We start from the raw sequence: 6000 nt of genomic DNA on the forward strand, positions 1-6000 counted from the left end.
GATAGACAGATAGATAGATTGATAGATAGATATAAACAGATAGATATATTGATAGATAGATATAAACAGATAGATAGATTGATAGATATGAACTTGAAAAATAAAAAAAAAATAACAACAGGAAGATTTCAACGCTATGATAAAAAAATAGCTTAAACGAAGATGTAAAGTAGGAAACAAAAGTCTGTGACCTATTAAATGCGAAGACAGCAGGCGTTTAAATTTTACGGCAGCGGCGGCGACGGGTTGAAAAAGAAAACGGGTGTCAGGTTACGCTCAGTGAAACCTTAAAGTGATGTGCTGAGGCTGTGAGCTTAGGTTAGGGTTGGGTTAAATAAGGTTAGGTTAGGTTAGTTTGAATTAGGTTTAAGTTAGTTTAGGTGATGAGGCTGTCGTGTGATTTCGTGCGTATGTGGGGATGTTTTCTAAGACTATGTATAGGTTAGGTTAGTTAGTGATGGCGTGATGGAAGATATTGATGTTTTATAAGGCCAGCTGTAGATTTTGGATAGATTAGGTTAGGTCATGCCAGGTTACTTAGCGAGGCTGTCTGGTTGGTGATGGCGTGCGTATGTCGGTGTTTTACTAGGCTATAGATTGTGGCTCACTGTTGAGGATACGGGGACACTGAGCAGTGCTGCCGTGGAGTAGACAAAAGTAGACCGTCTCGAAGGCCCGTGAGACAGAGGTGAGCGCTGAAACATTTCTGCGCCCTACCTCCACTACTTTCAAAAGGCTTTAATTTGAATTAGTTACATGATTTTTAAGGGTGTTTCTATGATCCTAGTGTCATTTCTACATTATTAACAGGATAATTGCACGTGAGCACCCGGCAAACCATCTCTGTGGCCTTTGAATATACTCATGGTGAGAGCAAAGCGTTTCTGAATGTGGGCCAATATTGCACAGCTACCCGCAGCTTTGCCGCGCCATCTGGGAGGACTTGGCGGCGGGAGGCAGGCAGCGGGGCCAGCAGTCCTCGGCGATGGACTGTGGTAAAGTGGCTGGCAGGTAACACAGGAGCAAGAGGACAAAGCGACTCATCAAAACCCCATTTGGTCCCCGCGGCGGTAACCCTCGTGTGCATTCCTCCAAAGTGATTCCACCCACGAAGATTTCTGTCAAATTTCACGCAGGATCGTTTTTTTATTTATTTATTTTTTTTTACGATAATTACCGATAACGTATATAGAAATATTGCCTTATCTTACCTTATCTCACCCTAACTGAGCTTATTTTAGCTTACGTTAACTTACCTTAACGTAACCAAAATTACAGAACCTTATCTTACCATATGTTACCTTAGCTCACCGTACCTTACCTTACCCTACCCAAACCTTACCTTACCTTACCTTACCTTACTCTACTCCTTATTACAACTTGCCTTACCTTACCGTAGAAGATATAAAATAAGAACGCATTATAACCCAACACAAACTAACCTAACTTAATCATACCCAGTTTATCAGGAGGGAAATTTTACCTGTGAGAAAGTTAATGATTAATGGAAAAAGAGGAAATGGAAAATAAATAAATATACAAAAAATATTACCTTTACGAAAGATGCGTTGTCGTTTGAAAATTTGAGAAGGGCAAGTTTGATCATTTACGAGTTTATAATAATTGAAAGGGAGAGAGAGAGAGAGAGAGAGAGAGAGAGAGAGAGAGAGAGAGAGAGAGAGAGAGAGAGAGAGAGAGAATGGAAGCATATGAAACAAAATAAGAAAGACAGGTTATTATTTGACCTGGACCAGTTTTGTCCCTTGAGTATAATTCACGCTGCCTCCACCCTGCCGCCCCTCTTCCCATCGCTTCCCCCCTCACCTCCATCCTGCCACCCCCAGTTCTTATACTTCCCCTTCCCTGCCATCCCCCACTCTTCTCCTGCCCCCGACCTGCCATCCCCACTTCTCCCCCTTTCCCCCCACCCCGCTGAGAAACGCGGAATTCCATCAAGGCAAGTCACGCTCCCCCAAAATGAAATGGACGGTTGAGCTGGTGTTCCGTCGCCACATTTGCGTGACTCATCGCCGGAGTTCTCCTCCCTCCCAAAGCTCCGCTATAACGCTGCAGTTAAATTAATGCCACAGTTACACTAAGCAGGGAACTTTTAAAATGAAGTTTGTTGTTCTCTGAGGAAGGCAAAAACATACGACTTGAAAATGGTTTATAGGGAAACAATGCTTGTGGAATGTAAGGCGTCTGTGCAAGAATACAAGTATTGGGGGAATTGTTCTGCTGCTTCCTGATGCATGTGTGTGTGTGTGTGTGTGTGTGTGTGTGTGTGTGTGTGTGTGTGTGTGTGTGTGTGTGTGCTGGTGATGAGATGTGTTGTTCATTAGCATATGGCAGTGTCAGGGAGTGAGGAAGAGAGTGGCACGGGCAGGTCATCCTCTCTCTTGGAAACGCATGGGTCACCGGCAGCGGGTCACTGGTAAGAAGCGAGGTCATGGGAACAACTCGTGCGAGGTGAGCGTGGCGGGGTGACGGGCAACAGCAGCAGCAGAGTGTACCTGTGCGCCCTCCTCCTCCTCCTCCTCCTCCTCCTCCTCCTCCTGCTGCTGCTGCTGCTGCTGCTGCTGCTGCTGCTGCTGCTGACACGAAGCGGAGAGCCGTGGGGATGACAAGCCAAGAGGTATTAAATGTATGGGATACACCGCCCCACACCCCCGTCTGGAGGATCCGCCATACTGCTGCGCGCGCGTACACACACACACACACACACACACACACACACACACACACACACACACACACACACACACACACACACACACACTACCCACGGCCCCACTCCGCCACGTCCTGTAGGAAGCACGGCAGCCTGGTGGCGGGCAGGTCTTGCCGCCGGTGCCAGCGAGGCCCAGGGAACACTTTCACTGCACTCCATGTAATACAATAATAGCTATCATGCTCAGTGTGTATGACGGTGATGTACTGGTAACACAGCTCTCAGCAGGTGGCGTTAAGGGTGTAGCGCGGCCGCTCCCTGCTTCTCTCTGCCCCGGGTAGTCGCCAGACCACCGTTCCGGCGCCAGGCCAGCTGAGGCCGCGATGTCTTGGCAGCGTCGCCTCGCGAGTCCTGCCCTGACTGCCACGCTCCTCGTCTCACCTCCTGGGAAGGTCGGCATCCCCTGCACAGAAGTGGCTGTTTGGCAGGGCACGCGTCCCTTCCCAGAGAGCAGCCACGGATGTGGCCGTGATCCCTCTGTCACGGCAGCCCGGATGTGTGTCTCCCCAGCCAGGGAACGATGACCCGCAGTTGCACGGAGGCACACGCCTCGGGTCCCCGCTGTCTGTTGCCATGTGTGGCGTGATAGCGATGGCGGGGACGCGTACCCTCAATTTGCCTACTTCAACTTAAGACTAGTTCAATGATGTTCCCGGCCACGAGGAGTGTTGAGTAGCTGAGAGCCACGCCACTGCGCCCCGACGAGCTGGCTGAGGCGTGGAGGTGTCACTGAAGGTATGCAGAGAAAAAAATCATAATGAGTCAGTGGTTGTGCAGTACAACGAATCACCACAATTCACACAGTGAGGCGCAAGGCTACAGGTCTTTTCTTGGCACGCCCGCCAGCAGGTGAAGCAATCTAGAGTGAGAAGCTTATCACGGAGGGACGACCAGAGAAACGCCCCGCAAGGAAAGTAGGCGGGGCAGCGGCGGCGGTGGCAGTGGTGGTGGCATTCTCGAAGCGTGCCTGGCGGTAGTACAGTACGTGGTGCTGTGGTGGAGTGGCGGCTCAGTGTTTGGGCGGCGGCGTGGCAGCGTGCGTGGCGCGGCGAGACGAGGCGGCGGGGTGAGCACTACTAATGATGCAGGAATCCTTGGCCAATGTGCGGCTCCCTCCGGGCTTGGCATCGCCCCTTGTGGAGGCAGCACGGTGCTCGAGACGCAGCGCCCCATGCCCGGGCTGGCCAGTGCTGTCACGTGTATTAGCCTCGCAGCCCGGCGGAGGAGGATCAGCGCGGCACCAACAGCCTGTGTGGTGTAAGGTGAAGGTCGAGTCAGCGGACACTGGCACTGTCACGTGTGCTGCCCGGAGTGACCTGACGCTGAGCAGAACCGAAGTTGTGATGTGTGTTTGATCCGTGAAATTTGTTGAGGGTGGTGGCGCTGTGAGTGGCACCACACAGAGGGCGGCAGAGTCACGGCGGCGGCAAGAGGGTGTGGCAGTGGTGCGCTGAGGGGGTCACAGGATGTTAATTTTGATTATATGCAGCGTGGCCAGAGCGGTGAGTCAACGGTCAACGGAAACACACACACACACACACACACACACACACACACACACACACACACACACACACACACACACACACACACACTTACCATCACTACCACCATCCTCATCATTACCATCCACATTCTCATCATCATCATCATTATCGTCATCATCATCATCATCATCATCATCATAATCATCTTTCACCCCATTTCACCGCGGTATCACCTCCCTGACTGGCCGCCACACGTCTGAGGCCTGGTGTGGGCGATGTCACCCTCGGGATAAGTTCGTTTCAAGGTTCGTCTGCAGCCTGACTCGTGGTGGTGGTGGTGGTTGTGTTGTTGTTGGTGGTAGTGGTGGAAATAGGGTGTCGGTGTGGGTGGTGTGTGATGGTCTGCGGGGCTGGAGTGATGATTTAGGCACGCATTCTAAGACACTTATGGCCGCACCTCGACTGTAGTAGCAGGTAATCGATGCGTTCACGATTTTAGTGACAGATTATCAACATTTTTTACATTATTAACACGAGATGCACCCTTGAGAACAGTGACTACAGTGATCGACTAGTGATCTCTGTGGCCTTTGAAAATAGTCTTGGTGAGAGAGCAAAGTTTGTGTGTGTGTGTGTGTGTGTGTGTGTGTGTGTGTGTGTGTGTGTGTGTGTGTGTGTGTGTGTGTGTGTGTGTGTGTGTACGCTTTTGACCGGCATTCTTTACTTATGGAAAAAAGGCAGAAGGTTAAAGAATTAGGAGGTGAGATGCAGGAAGTCTCTCTCTCTCTCTCTCTCTCTCTCTCTCTCTCTCTCTCTCTCTCTCTCTCTCTCTCTCTCTCTCTCTCTCTCTCTCTCTCTCTCTCTCTCTCTCTCTCTCTCTCTCTCTCTCTCTCTCTCTCTCTCTCTCTCTCTCTCTCTCTCTTGGTGTAGTACTGGGTGTGGTGAAGTGAAACCTTGTGTTACCTTGTGCTACCGTCCCGGAACGCGTACATAATTATGTACGAGTACTACTACCGATTTTACACACACACACACACACACACACACACACACACACACACACACACACACACACACACACACACACACACACACACACACACACACACACACACACACGTCACTTTCACTATTCAAGATAATACTGAAGTTGAAGGATGCTCTAACCTCTATTATTATTATTATTATTGACTTTTTACGTTTATGAACTTAAACCACCACAGAGAGAGAGAGAGAGAGAGAGAGAGAGAGAGAGAGAGAGAGAGAGAGAGAGAGAGAGAGAGAGAGTTAAAAGAACTGAGATCAAATTCAAGTTAGCTTACATTCGTTATATCATTTCTTTTTAAGCTCATCTATTAAAATCACGAAGATGATTAATAATAATAATAATAATAATAATAATAACAACAACCATACACGAGGTACCTACGCCTTGATGTATTGCTAAGGGTGTGTGTGTGTGTGTGTGTGTGTGTGTGTGTGTGTGTGTGTGTGTGTGTGTGTGTGTGTGTGTGTGTGTGTGTGTAAGCTGGAAATGACAGGTAATGCATGGCCCCTCCTCACCTCTCTCTCTCTCTCTCTCTCTCTCTCTCTCTCTCTCTCTCTCTCTCTCTCTCTCTCTCTCTCTCTCTCTCTCTCTCTCTCTCTCTCTCTCTCTCTCTCTCTCTCTCTCTCTCTCTCTCTCTCTCTCTCCTTCCCGTTCATCCTCCTTCCCCACCTCTTTACTTCCCCCTCTCTCTTTCCTGTCACCATGCCCGTCGTTTATATTCCTTCTCCTCCTCC

At 49.5% G+C, this 6000-nt stretch overlaps 1 protein-coding gene across 2 annotated transcripts in view; it reads left to right on the plus strand.

Annotated features, from left to right (window-relative positions):
• The window catches only part of LOC135105249 (carbohydrate sulfotransferase 11-like), a 50929-nt gene that overhangs the window by 13262 nt on the left and 31667 nt on the right, over positions 1-6000 (plus strand). The window contains exon 1 of one of the 2 annotated variants that reach the window (XM_064013462.1): positions 3827-4233. The exons of the other annotated variant lie outside the window; for it this stretch is intronic. The gene's annotated coding sequence lies outside the window, so the exon portion shown is untranslated. Of the gene's footprint in view, positions 1-3826; positions 4234-6000 lie in introns of those variants that run through there. 2 annotated transcript variants of the gene reach the window in all.

The sequence above is a fragment of the Scylla paramamosain genome, chromosome 11, assembly GCF_035594125.1.
Source record: "Scylla paramamosain isolate STU-SP2022 chromosome 11, ASM3559412v1, whole genome shotgun sequence".
NCBI lineage: Eukaryota > Metazoa > Arthropoda > Malacostraca > Decapoda > Portunidae > Scylla > Scylla paramamosain.